Raw genomic sequence first — 13,690 nt, 5'->3', positions numbered from 1 at the left:
CGTTAATGTTGTCCCACAGTTGTTGGAATACATTTTGCCAGAGAGCCTTGGGGTCTGGGACTGGGAAGCAGTACAACGGGAGCCTGAAGTTCAGGGCCGTTGCGAAGAGGTCCACAGTCGGAGAACCCCACAAAGTCAGGACTTTGTTGGCTACTAGATGATCCAAAGATCACTCGGTACTCACTATCTGAGACGCTCTGCTCAGATTGTCGGCGAGCACATTCCTCTTGCCCGGCATGAAGCGTGCCGATAGTGGTATCGAGTGGACTTCGGCCCATTTCAGTATCTCTACTGCTAGATGGGATAGTTGCTGTAAAAAAGTACCTCCTTGTTTATCGATGTAGGCCACTACTGTGGTGTTGTCGCTCATCACCACCACAGTGACTTGCCAGGTACTGTTGGAACTGTAGAAGGGCCAGAAAGATGGCCTTCATCTCTGGGAGATTTATATGCAGGTACTTTTCTGACTGACCAGAGGCCTAAGGTCGTGTGGTGCAGAACGTGGGGCCCCCACCCTTTTTTGAAGCGTCCGAAAACAGCATCAAATCCGGGGGAGGACGAGAAGGTCCACTCCTTTTCGTAAGTTCTCGTCTGCCACCCACCACTAGAGATCCGTCAGTTCACCAGGTCCCATGGGGATCTGGATGTTCAGGGAATCGTACCCTTGATTCCACCGAGACTTGAGTCGCCACTGGAGGGATCTCCTTCTGAAGCGACCGTTGGGAACTAGACGAGCCAGCGATGAAAGGTGACCGAGGAGAGGTAACCACAACTGGGCTGAAAGTTCTTCTCGTCTGATAAAAGGCCTTGCGACCTTCCTCAGCCTTGATATCCCGTCATCTGATGGGAAGGCTTTGTGGAGATTGGTGTCTATAATCATCCTAGGTATACCAGTCTTTGAGTGGGAAGCAGTGAGGACTTCTCGAGATTTACCATGATCCCCAGATCTTGGCAAAGTCTCAGAAGTTTGTCTCAGTGTTGAAGAAGGGATGACACCGAGTCTGCTAGGATTAACCAGTCGTCCAGATAACGGAGGAGACGGATGCCAATCCTGTGTGCCCAAGATGATATTAGGGCGAACACTCTAGTGAAGACTTGTGGTGCTGTGGAGAGACCGAAGCACAGCACCTTGAACTGGTACTTTCTGTTGTCTAGATTGAATCTTAAGTACCTCCTTGAAGACGGATGGACTGGGATCTGGAACTACGTGTCCTTTAGGTCCAGTGTGCACATGAAGTCTTGCAGTCTTACTGCTAGTCTGACCGTGTGCCCCGTCTCCATGATGAACGGAGTTTGTTTGACAAACTTGTTCAGAGCTGAGACGTCGATGACTGGTCTCCAGCCTCCAGATGCCTTCTTTACAAGAAAGAGTTGACTGAAGATGCCTGGAGATTTGTCAACGACCTCTTGGAGAGCGCCCTTTTTCAACAGGGTCTGGACTTCTGCCCGAATGGCTTGCCCCCTTGCCGATCCCATGGCAAGGGAGCTCAATGACACTGCATTCGTTGTCAGGGGAGGTAGAGATGTTATGAATGGGACGCGATATCCTAGACTGATCACGGAGATTGTCCAGGAATCGGCCCCGAGTTGCTTCCACCTGTTTAAGCAACTTTGTAGGCATCCCCCCACTGGTGGACATGCAGGGGGACTGCCTATCCTAGCGTTTGCAGCCTTGGCTGCTCCCTCTAGGATTCTTGCCTCCCCTAGAGGACTTTTTCTCTTTCCTTCCTTTGACAGGAAAGGGCTTAGGCACCACGGTCTTTGCTGCTGTCTTCGTTTTAGCAGTCTTGACTGGACGGGACTGCTGTGGTGCTGGAGGCTTATAGGGCTTAGAAGTTAGAGCCCTATGAAGGAGGGAGTCTTGATGAGACTTCCTCCACCTCTCAGCAGCCTGTTCCACATCCTTAGGCTCAAACAAGATGGATCCCTCTGGAGAGGAATGTCTGAGCCTATTGATCTCGGTGCTAGGGACCTTCTGATGAAATCTCTCAGCTACTGCATCCCAACATTTCAGAATGGTATTTGCCCACAAGTTCGAGACTTGGTGGGCCAGAAACTTGATCATGCGAGTACCTGAGAGTAGAAAGGTCTCCATAGCTTTCCTGGTACGTTCTTTGGAGAAATCCTCAGAACGTATCAGGATACCTAAGGTCCCCAACCAGATGTCGCGCCACGAAGTGGCTTGCATAGCGCACTTCGCAACTTTCTCCTGGTTAAGGATCTCGGTTGCCGAGAATGAGACCTGCTGGTTGGAGAGTCTCAAGAGGGACTCCCCTGGCAAGCTCTTCCAGCGAGTGGTGAAGGGGAAGAGCTAAACAAGGCTCCTTAAGGATCTTGAAGTACCTCCTCTGCTGTATGCGAGGTGGAAGGAGCTTATTGGTGGCACTGGAACGGTTGGAGGAGGACATCTCGGAGAGCTTTAGAGAGATCTTGTCCCTGGTACTCTTAACCCCCTGAGACCAGGGCAGTGCTGCACTGGTCTGGGAGGGTTTCTGAGTACCAAACACACGGTCCAAGACCGTGTCCTTGCTCTCTCGAGGAGGGATCTCTGGGTCGGAAAACCAGTTGAGAGCCCTCATTAGAGTCAGAACTTGCTAAAACGCATGTTCTGAATTTTGCTGGTCTCCTCCTGATGTAGGACTTGCAGCGAAGTCTCCTGTCCCCAAAGGCTCTTCTTGGGGAGAGTCGCGGACGTTCTCCGAGTGGCTAGCAGGCTCCATCCTAGTCCTAGTAGAGGACTTCGGTAATGTTTTAGAGTCCTTAGATTCCTTCCTGGGAAGGATGTAGGACTCCAACATTGACGAGGATGGCATGTTCTTTTCAGTCCCCACGTGGGAAGACATCTCGATGCAAGGAGAGGTTTCCCTTATTGGTGCGATGGGGGAAAGTCTCTCCTCGCGTGATTCCCCTGAGGACGGAAAATCTTCGTCCGAAAGGGAAGGAGAGACAGTCTAGGGGAAAGAAGGAACCTGCCTCAAAGGCTTGCGTGGAGTCAGTTTTGCCCTTGGAGAAGTTACCGCGTCTGGAACTCCTCTTTTTCTCTTCAAAGGGGTAGAAGCAGCCAAGGATCTGTGCCCCAATTCAGAAAAGACAGGCTTGAACGCCTGTATTACAGCTCTGATCAGTGCACAGAACCAGGGCTGTTGGCTGACAGACGCGCTGTCAGACATACCCCTTGAAGGGACAGGGATTGAAGGATCCCTGGGAGGAGTTCTCATCATTGATGGGTTCGCCTGAAAAGGCTTTGGGATCCTGGACCCCTCTAGATGTTTCCCTTCTCCCACAATGCGCGCTGGTATGCGCTTGGGGGAAGAGGAATGAGGCGATGGCGACCTTGCCATTCGTAGTTCAGCAGTTTCGCGCGCGGGAGGATATTGACGCTCGCACGAGGGAGAATACCGGGAATTGCGAGCGGGAGACTGCGGCCATGCACGTGGGAGACTGCGGCCATGCGCGTGGGCGCGTGGGAGACTGCGGCCATGCGCGTGGGCGCGTGGGAGACTGCGGCCATGCGCGTGGGCGCGTGGGAGACTGCGGCCATGCGCGTGGGCGCGTGGTAGACTGATGGCGCACAGGAGCGCGTGTGGGAGACTGTGGGAGCACAGGAGCGCGTGCGGGAGACTGTGGGAGCACAGGAGCGCGTGCGGGAGACTGTGGGAGCACAGGAGCGCGTGCGGGAGACTGTTGGCGCGCATGCGCGCACGGGAGAGTAATCGCGGGCACGCAGGATCAATGCGTTGAGTGCGCGGACACGCAGGATCAAGGCGTTGAGTGCGCGGGCGCGCAGGATCAAGGCATTGAGTGCGCGGGCGTGCAGAATCAAGGCGTTGAGTACGCGGGCGCGCAGGATCAAGGCGTTGAGTGCGCGGGCGTGCGGGCGAGAGTTAGCGCGTGCCTGTACCAGTTGTAAGGCGCGCACACACAGGAGAAAGACCCCTAGCACGCGGGCGCGCAGTTGAAGCCTGTGCTGCTCGTGGGCGCGCGTCAGAATGTGGGCGGGAATCCGTAGGAGAGGATGGGCGAGTGCACGCGGGGCGCGCGCGCGTATCCTCGCGGATGCGTGCAGGCGATGGCGAGCGCTGGAACGTGGGAGAAGTCACTCTAGTTGACTTCCCAGTAGCGCCCAGATCAGTAGATCGTGGATGCGCAGAAGAAATAACTGCTGGGCGTGGGCGCGCAGGAGAGCACTGGTGCGCAGGAGAGCACTGGCGCGTAGGAGAGCGCTGGCACGCAGGTGAGGGTTAGCGCGCAGGAGAACATGGGCGCGTTGTTGCATGAGTGTGTGCATAGCGCGTAGAAGAGCTGGGCTCCTGTTGGGACGTATGTGCGTGTTGGCGCATACCCCCTTGATGCCCTGTGTTAGGGTTTGTTGACGGGGCCTGACAAGCTACTATAGCGCGCTCGTCAGGTTTCGTTGGCGCATAGCTCGTATCTGGTTGGCGCGCCTTAGCGTGCTCAGATGAAACCTTGCTAGGTTTATATAAGAACGGTGATGGCAGGTCGGCAGGTCTGTCGGGTGGAAGGTCGACGTGTCCTTTAAAAGGACGACCTTCCACCGAAGGAGATCGCAAATGATCTGCAGAAAGGTCCAGGACCAATGCAGGAACAGTGATCGGTGATCGATGTCGAGGCTCCTCTGCGGGGGACTGCATCAAAGATGTTGAACCGAAGAGGAGCCTCCTCACCGCAGGTGAAGGAAGGCCTCTCTGGCAAAGAGGAAGGCAAGCCTTTTCGACGAATGCGCCCTCTGGGGGCCGTAGGGTCAGTGAGCTGACCTTCTGCAGTCCTCTGAAGAGGAGTCTCTGTAAGTGAACTCTCCCGAGGGGAAGAAACACTAGCAGGAGAGACTGTTGGACTTAGTTTCTCCCTCGATGGTTGAGCAGGAACAGGAGAAACTAAGCCGTCAGCTACCGTTGGGTTTGAAGAGGCAGAGGTGATGGGTGATACCGCATTGGATACCTCTGACACCACAACGTCGACAAGAGACAGATATCAACCTCTGTCGGTGGCGGCGATTGCTTGACAGCGGCACCCAATCGGATGTAGTCAAGTAAAACCTCCTTGGAGGGCAAACCCTCAAGCCCCAAGGAGGACCAAAGCTGAAAAATGACAAATTCGTAGGTAATTTGTATTTTTCCTAACTATACAATATGGGTAATTACTTTCGGCGTAGCTGAAATGACGAGCCATTAGAATTTTAACTGCAAGTCTGACCGTGTCTGCCGTCTCCATGCTGAACGGGGTCTGCTTGACAAACCTGTTCAGAGCTGAGAGGTCGATGACTGGTCTCCAGCCTCCAGACGCCTTCTTTACAAGAAAGAGTCGACTGAAGAAGACTGGGGACCCGTCGACGACCTCTTGGAGAGCGCCCTTCTTCAACATGGTCTCGACTTCTGCCCAAAGGGCTTGCCCATTGCCGATCCCATGACAAGGGAGCTCAACGACACTGGATTCGCTGTCAGGGGAGGTAGAGAAATTGTGAACGGGACGCGATATCCTTGACTGTTTACGGAAATCGTCCAGGAATCGGCCCCGAGTTGCTGCCACCTGTTTGCGCAACTCTGTAGGCATCCCCCCACTGGTGGACATGCAGGGGGACTGCCAATCCTAGCATTTGCAGCCTCGGCCGCTCCCTCTAGGATTCTTTCCTCCCCTGGAGGACTTTTTGCCTTTCTTGTCCTTGACAGGAAAGGGCTTCGACACCGTTGTCTTCGCTGTAGATGCCGGTTTCGTGGTCTTGGTAGGACGTGGTTGCTGGTATGCTGGAGGTTTATAGGGCTTCGATGTTAAAGCCCTATGTAGGAGAGAGTCATGGTTGGACTTCCTCCACCTCTCAGAGGCCTGGTCCACGTTCTTAGGCTCGAACAAATTCTTACCCAAGATGGAAGAATGTCTGAGCCTGCTGATTTCAGTACTGGGGACCTTTTGGTGGAATCTCTCAGACACCGCATCTCGACGTTTCTAGATGGTACTAGCCCACAAGTTTGAGACTTGGTGGGCTAGAAACTCGATGGTATGAGTGCCTGAGAGTAAAAAGGTCTTCATGGCCTTCCTGGTACTTTCTTTGGACAAGTCCTCAGATTGTAATAGGATGCCCAGAGACCCTAGCCAGATGTCCAGCCACCAAGTTGCCTGCATAGCACACTTCGCCACCTTCTCCTGGCTAAGGATCTCCGTCGACGAGAACGACACTTGCCGGTTGGAGAGTCTCTCTAGAGGGACTCCCCTGGTAAGCTCTTCTAAAGAGTGGTGTAAGGGAAGAGCTAAACAAGTCTCCTCCATGATGTCAAAGTACCTCCTCTGATGGACACGAGGAGGCGGGAGGAGTTTGTTACCAGCGCTGGATCGGCTGGAGGAGGCAAGCTCGGAGAGGTGGCCCTCGACCTTATCTCTGGCACTCTTAACCCCTTGAGACCAGGGCAAAGCCGCGCTGGCCTTCGGGGGTTTTTGAGTACCAAAGACTCGGTCCAATACCGTGTCGTTGCCCTCACGAGGGGGAATCTCTGGATCCGCGAACCCATTAAGATTCCTCATAAGAGTCAGAACCTGCCAGAACGCATGCTCTGGCTCCTGTAACTCTCCTCCTGAAGGGGTAGCAGCGAAGTCTCCTGTCCCCAAAGGCTCTTCTTGGGGGGACTCGTGGACGTTCTCCGAGGGCTTGGCTTGCTCTGGTCTAATCCTTGAGGACGACTTCGGTAAAGTCTTGGAGTCCTTCGACTCCCTCCTGGGAGGGATGCAGGACTCCAACAGTGATGGTGGGAGGCTATTCTCCACCCCTACCCGAGAAGACTTCCCTGCGCGAGGTGGGGTTTCCCTCATTGGTGGGATGGGGGAACGCCTCACCTCGCGTGACTCCCCTGAGGACGGGAAATCTTCGTCCGAAGGAGAGGGAGTAAAAGTCTGGTGGGGGGGGGAGACTTTCCTCAAAGACTTCCGAGGAGTCAGCTTCGCCCTTGGAGTAGAAGCTGCCACTGATTTGTGGCCCAGCTCAGAGAGAACAGGCTTAAAAGCCTGCATGACTGCTCTGATTAGGGACCCAAACCAGGGCTGCTGACTGACAGTTGTGCTGTCAGACACTCCATCTGGAGGGAAGGGGATCGTTCGATCCCTAGGAGTTACCAAAGTAGGGTCTGCCTGAAAGGAAGAAGAAGGAGAAAAGTCTCTGGACCTATCCGGAAACCTCCCTCCCTCCGGCGAGCACGCTGTTCTGCAGCCTCGCGCGTGGGATCGCGCTGGCACTCGCGCGTGGGATCGCGCTGGCACTCGCGGGATAGAATTTGGCCTGGGTCGCGCGCGGGCGCACGAGGACTATGGCGCGGGCGCACGAGGACTATGGCGCGGGCGCACGAGAACTATGGCGCGGGCGCACGAGGACTATGGCGAGGGGGCGAGGGGGCGAGGGGGCGCGCGGGCGAACGATGGCGCGCAGGCGAAGGTGCGGCGGGCGAGCGATGGCGCGCAGGGGCGCGTTCCGGAGATTGCAGAGGGCGCGCAGCAGGCTGGATGAGCGCTCGCGCGCGCGAAGGCGATTGTTCGCGCGTGCGGGCGCGCAGGATCCCGAAGACCCGTAAGGGCGATAACGTTGGGCGTGTGCGGGCAGGAGATATGCGCGCGATGGCGCGCAGGTGAAGGATGGCGAGCAGGAGGGGTCCGATGGCGCGTTGGAGAGCGCCCAGATCAGAAGATCGTGGGCGCGCAGGAGATCTTTGACGCGCAGGTGAGCGCTGGCGCGCAGGAGAGGGTCGGTGCGTAGGCGAGCCCTGGCGCGCAGGAGAGGGTCGGTGCGTAGGCGAGTGCTGGCGCGCAGGAGAACGGGGGCGCGCAGTAGCGCGCTGACGAACAGGTGAGCGCTGGCGCGCAAGTGAGCGTTGGCGCGGTATAACAAGAACCACAGCAGCTGGAGAGCGCTGGCGTGCAGGTGAACGTTAGTGCGCAGGGGATACCTGGCGCTTAAGGGACTTAGAAACAATTTTGTGTGCAAGTCCCTTGTGCCCCGAAGGGACCGTTGCCCGTTTAACAACAGGATGAGTAGGCGCCCACAGCGCATCAATGGCCAGGAACGGCGACGGAAGGTCAGCAGGTCTGGCAGGTGGAAGGTCGGCGTGTCCTTTGCAAGGACGACCTTCCACCGAAGGAGATCGCGAACGATCTGTGGAGAGGTCCAGGGATGTAGCTGGTAGAGTCGGCGAACGACGGCGAGGTTCCTCTGCGGCGGACTGCAGAGATGATGAACCGAAGAGGCGCCTCCTAACACCCTTATGAGGAGAAGGAAGGCCTCTACGGAGAAGAGGAAGGTGGGCTTTATGCCTTATACGCCCTCTGGGGGCGGTGGGGTCAGCAGGCTGACCATCAGTAGTCCTCCAAAGAGGAGTCTCTGTGAGTGAACTTCCCCGAGGGGGAGAATCACCTGCAGGAGAGACCGTTGGACTTAGTTCCTCCGTAGAAAGATGTTCGGAGGGAGGAACTAAGCCTTCAGCTACATCAGCAACATCAGGAGCAGAGGTTTGATACAACTCATCGGAAGCCTCTGCCACAACAACGTCGACGATAGACAGAGGATCAACCTCTGCTAAAGTCAGCAATTGTTTGACAGCTGCCTCCAACCTGATCATGTCAAACAAGGCTTCCTTGGAGGGCGAACCCTCAAGCCCCAAGGAAGCCCAAAGCTGCAACAAATCCTAATTGGTAACATTTACATTTACTGTACATTTAAATCCTCCCCGGGGGAGGAGGAGGAGCTGCCTCGCTAAGGGAGGCAACTCCCTCTCCCAAACCCCGAGATCGGTCAACAGAACTGCGGCCTACGCTACCACTCGACAGTTTCTCGGAAGAAACCGATCGAGTGGGAGCTTCAGAGGAGGTTTGGGCCATGGAAGAAGAGCCCTTGGGATTTTCTCCTTTCAAAGAAACCTTCGAAGGAGAAATATCCCGCCTGGCCTTCTTCTTCCGGCGACGGGAAAACCTCTCCCACTGGGAGGTAGACCACTCCCTGCACTCACCACACACACTATCCTTATCACACCGTTGGCCCCTACAGTAAAGACACAAGGTGTGGGGGTCCATTTCGACTGCCAACATATACGTACCACAAGGGCTGTCAGGTAAACCAGGACACTTACGCATCGCAGAGGCCAACTTCACACACACTCTGTCAAAGGAAAAGCAAACAAAAGATTAGTAATGGCTGTCAAAGAAGGCGAGCGAGACGGCGGACACGTCCGATTACCACCCGAGCCGAAAGCAAAGTGAGCTCAAGCACAGGTGTGAACGAGGGGGGGGGGGTAGCAAGCTACCGTCCCTACCCCCCTGCTAACTAGCGATGGGGTAGTAAACCCTCGTTAAAATTCCAATGGCTTGTCATTTCAGCTACGCCGAAAGTAATTACCCATATTAAATAGCGTGGTTTGTATTTCAGTTACGGAACAAAGAGGGATTAGTGATATATCCTCCCCCAGGGGGAGAGGTGGAGCTGCTTCGCTAGTGGAAGCAACGTCATCTCTCAAGCCCTGAGTTTGGTAAACAGTACATTAGTCTACGCTACCACTTGACGGTCTCTCAAAAGAGACCGATCAAGTGGGAGCTTCGGAGGAGGTTTGGGCAACGGAAGAAGAGGCCTTGGGTTTTTCTCCTTTCAAAGAAACCTTCGAAGTTGAAATATCCCGTTTGGACTTCTTCTTCCGTCGTCGCGAAAACCTCTCCCACTGGGAGATAGACCACTCACTACACCTGTTATTGCTATCACACCGTTGGCCCCTACAGGAAGGGCAAAGGGCGTGAGAATCGGTCTCGACCGCCGACATGAATATTCCACAGGGGCGGTCGGGAAACCCAGGGCAGGTGCGCATATTCGCAGAGGCCAACTTCACACACAAAACTAGAAAAGAAAAAGCAAAAAAGCATTAAATGGCTGCCAAATGGCGGCGAGGATGAAAGCGGACACGTCCGACTACCATCCGAGTCGAGAGCAAAGTGAACTCAAGCACAGGTGTGTGAGAGGGGAGGGGGGGTAGCAAGCTACCCTCCCCTAACCCCGCTAACTAGCGATGTGGGTAGTAAACCCTCGTTAAAAATTAATGGCTCATCATTTCAGCTATGCCGAAAGTAATACCCCTATTAAATAGCGTGGTTTGTATTCCAGTTACGGAACAAATCACCTCTAATATTAAACATCAAGACACATCTCAGTATCTCAACTGCTAGATGGAATAGGGGCTACGAAAAGGTACAGTACCTCCTTGTTTGTAGATGGAAACCACTACTGTGGTATTGTCGCTCATGACTACCACTGGTGGCTCACCAGGAACTGGTGGTGCTGTTGAAGGGCCAGAAAAACCGCTTTCATCTCTAAGAGATTTATGTGGAGGTACTCTTCTGACACAGACCAGAGGCCTGAGGTCGTGTGGTGCAGCACGTCGGCCCCCCACCCTTGTTTTGAAGCGTCTGAGAACAGCATCAAATCTGGAGGGAGGCCAAGAAGATCAACTCCATTTCGTAGGTTCTCGTCTGACACCCACCATTCAAAGTCCGTCTATTCCCTTGATCCCATGGAGATCAAAAAGTCCGGGGAGTCGTCAGCCTGATTCCACCGGGACTTAAGTCGCCACTGGAGAGATCGAATCCTGAGGCGACTGTTGGGAACTAGACGGGCCAGAAATGAAAGGTGTCCGAAAAGACGTAAACACGCCTGGGCTGGAAGTTCTTCCCGTCTGAGAAAGGGTCTTGTGACCTTTCTCAGCCTCATTATCCTGTCATCTGATGAGAAGGCTTTGTGGAGATTGGTGTCTATTATCATGCCAGGTATACCAGTCTCTTCGTAGGAAACAAGGCAGACTTCTCGAGGTTTACCATGATCCCCAGATCTTGGCAAAGCCTCAGAAGTTTGTCTCAGTATTGAAGAAGGGTTGCCACCGAGTCCGATAAGATTAGCCAGTCATCCAGATAACAGAGTAGCCGGATGCCAATCCTGTGTGCCCAAGATGATACTAGGGCAAACACTCAGGTGAAGACTTGAGGTGCTGTGGAAAGACTGAAGCACAGCACCTTGAACTAGTATTTTGTTTTGTCTAGGCTGAATCTTAAGTGCTTCCTTGAAGACAGATGGATTGGGATCTGGAAGTAAGCGTCTTTTAGGTCCAGTGTGCACATGAAGTCCCGTGGTCTTACCGCTTGCTAATCCCATTGCAAAGGAGTCTTTCGACACTGGATTCCTGATCAGGGGAGGGAGAGATGTTGTGAACGGGACGCAATACCCTGAACGAATCAAGGAGATTGTCCAGGGCTTGGCCCCCGAGTTGCTTTCACCTGTCCCAGAAATTTTAAAGGCATACCCCCCACTGGTGGACAAGGGGGGTGAATGCCTTTTCTAGCGTTTGCAGCATATCGTCATACTGCAAAAATTACAGTGCCAGAAGTGTCGTTCCTGGTTATCTTACAGGGAAGAGAAGCACCTATAATGGCTCGATCATAAAGTAAGTAATTGATTTGTTTTTATTGAATTTTAGGGTCTGTGATTTTTAGGTTTACAAAAATCTGTCGAATATTTCCAAGAAATAAGAACCAATTAGGAGGGGGTACGCAGCTCAGTATGTACCGCTTCCCAGTACATAGGAGCGGTGAATATATGATACTTTAATTTCTAGCCAAATACATGAACCATATATTTTTCCTACTCGCTATCTTATGTTTTATGTATTTCTGACCATGATTATTGGGGCAAACCACCCGTTAATGAATGTTTGGACCCTCTTATATAAAGACAATTATGGGAGACCCCAGTGGGAAACCAGGGTTTTTTGAGTGGGGAAATGTCAAAAAACCACCTGACAAATACATCATTGTAAATGTACAGAAACCAAGCATGCGCATTAAGTCCCCTTCAGTCTCTCAGATGTAAACAATGGATTTAAAGTGAAAAACATACTTCACATTATAAATGACCAATACATAAGTTATTATGTCCCAGCCCCTATTAAACATACAGAGAAAAATACCAAACAAGCCAGCACTCCTCCATTTCTTATAGCAAAATCCAGTTTCACTAGTAATTAAAGTATCATATATTTGACTTATACCAGTTATAGCGAGTATGTAGTGGGAAACGAAGTAGTCAAACTGGTTGTTCCGTTTGTTTGCGATTGAAATGAAGGTCAAATTCGGTTAAATCACGTTATTTACTAAAAGAAAGCATGTATTTTCTGTTCAAAAGGTTTCCCCCATAAATATAATTTTACCCTTGTACCCAACATTTCCTCCATACAGTCCATAGATGAAATCGATCTGGCAAGTAATAAGAAAGTTTAAGCCTGTCCCAACCAAATATATACATCCGCAAAGAACCTATAAATACAACAGGAAAACTTGTGAGTTTCTTCATTAGGAATGATTGTGCTGTGGTAAATATTGAGACATATTTTAAATACTGGCCTGGTCTGTCCAAACCAATTACGAGGTGCATGAATGATAGCAGCCCCCTGTATATAGGATTAGGGCTACCTTAGAATACGGCAGTGTAGGGGGGGGGGTCGCAGGGGGCATTACCCCCCCCCCCCCCCCCCCCCCCCGTTAGGTAAGTAGGCTTGTAGGTTAGGTTAAGGGGGGGGGGAGTTTGGGTTAGATGATGTCCATTTTTAATCAATACGTGAGGAACTGGCCGCTGATATACAAAGGCTCCATGGGGTATATGAATGATAGCAGCCACCTGTATGTAGGATTACGGCTACCTTAGAATACAGCAGTGTAAGGGTTCGCAGGGGGCGTCAGCCCCCCCCCATCCCCGTTAGGTAAGGACACGGCTCGTAGGTTAAGTTGGGGGGGGGGAAGTTTAGGTTAGTTAATGTCTATTTTAAATCAATACGTGAGGAACTGGCTGCTGATATAAAAAAGGCTCCATCAGGTGTATGAATGATAGCGGCCACCTGTTCGTAGAATTACAGCTACCTTAGAATACGGCAGTGTAAAGGGGGGTCGCAGGGGGCGTTAGCCCCCGTTAGATAAGTAGGCAAGGACACGGCTTGTAGGTTAGGTTAGGGGGGAAAGTTTGGGTTAGTTGATGTCCATTTTTAATCCACACGGGAGGAATTGGCCTAGTGTGAAGTATGACAGAATTAACTCTAAGTGACGAGACAAATCTACAAATTTTACTTACCATAAGTTGATCCTCGTGATAAATACAAAAAAAAAAAAATCCCGTACACCAATCAAATAATTGCAAATAAAACCTTCTTACTCAATGGTTCGATTTATTTCTAATCAGAAATTTCAACAAGCGTACAAAATTACGTTAATTGAGAGTTTCTGGGGGTTCTGGAGGTTTGTTTACGTTTCTTCTTCTTCGTCTCCCATGGCGAAAATAGTCTCAAGTTCATATTTTTATCTTTATTTAGGAGAGCCCAAATAGTATAAAGTTTAGTCAGCTGTTTAAAATAGAAAATTAGAGAGAACTGTGTGATCTAGCAAATATGTAAAAATAATAATGGAACAGTTTTAGTTATATATTGTTTTTTTTTTCTTTCATCTAGTCCATATGGGCTCATGTCCCCATTATACAGGGCATATATGGGTATACGGATTTATGTACAATATTGTATAGATATGTGAATAAGAGTAGTTTTGCTTCTTTTTACTGCCATCTTGTACTATTATTGTAAGTCAAATCTTGATTCTATACTGTATATTTTTTTATGTACTCTCA

The 13,690-nt window shown here is 51.8% G+C and overlaps 1 protein-coding gene across 3 annotated transcripts in view; it reads right to left on the bottom strand.

Annotated features, from left to right (window-relative positions):
- The window catches only part of LOC137627610 (uncharacterized), a 61,600-nt gene extending 48,253 nt beyond the window's left edge, over positions 1-13,347 (bottom strand). For 2 of the 3 annotated variants that reach the window (XM_068358692.1, XM_068358693.1), the window contains exon 1: positions 13,145-13,347. The gene's annotated coding sequence lies outside the window, so the exon portion shown is untranslated. The remainder of the gene's footprint in view (positions 1-13,144) is intronic. The other variant, XM_068358691.1, reaches the window with a different exon arrangement.
- Positions 13,348-13,690: the final 343 nt, after the last annotated feature.

The sequence above is a fragment of the Palaemon carinicauda genome, chromosome 35 (assembly GCF_036898095.1).
Source record: "Palaemon carinicauda isolate YSFRI2023 chromosome 35, ASM3689809v2, whole genome shotgun sequence".
In the NCBI taxonomy this organism is placed as follows: Eukaryota; Metazoa; Arthropoda; class Malacostraca; order Decapoda; family Palaemonidae; genus Palaemon; species Palaemon carinicauda.
Note: the sequence above shows the minus strand (reverse complement) of the source record. Positions and strands in the feature narration are given on the sequence as shown.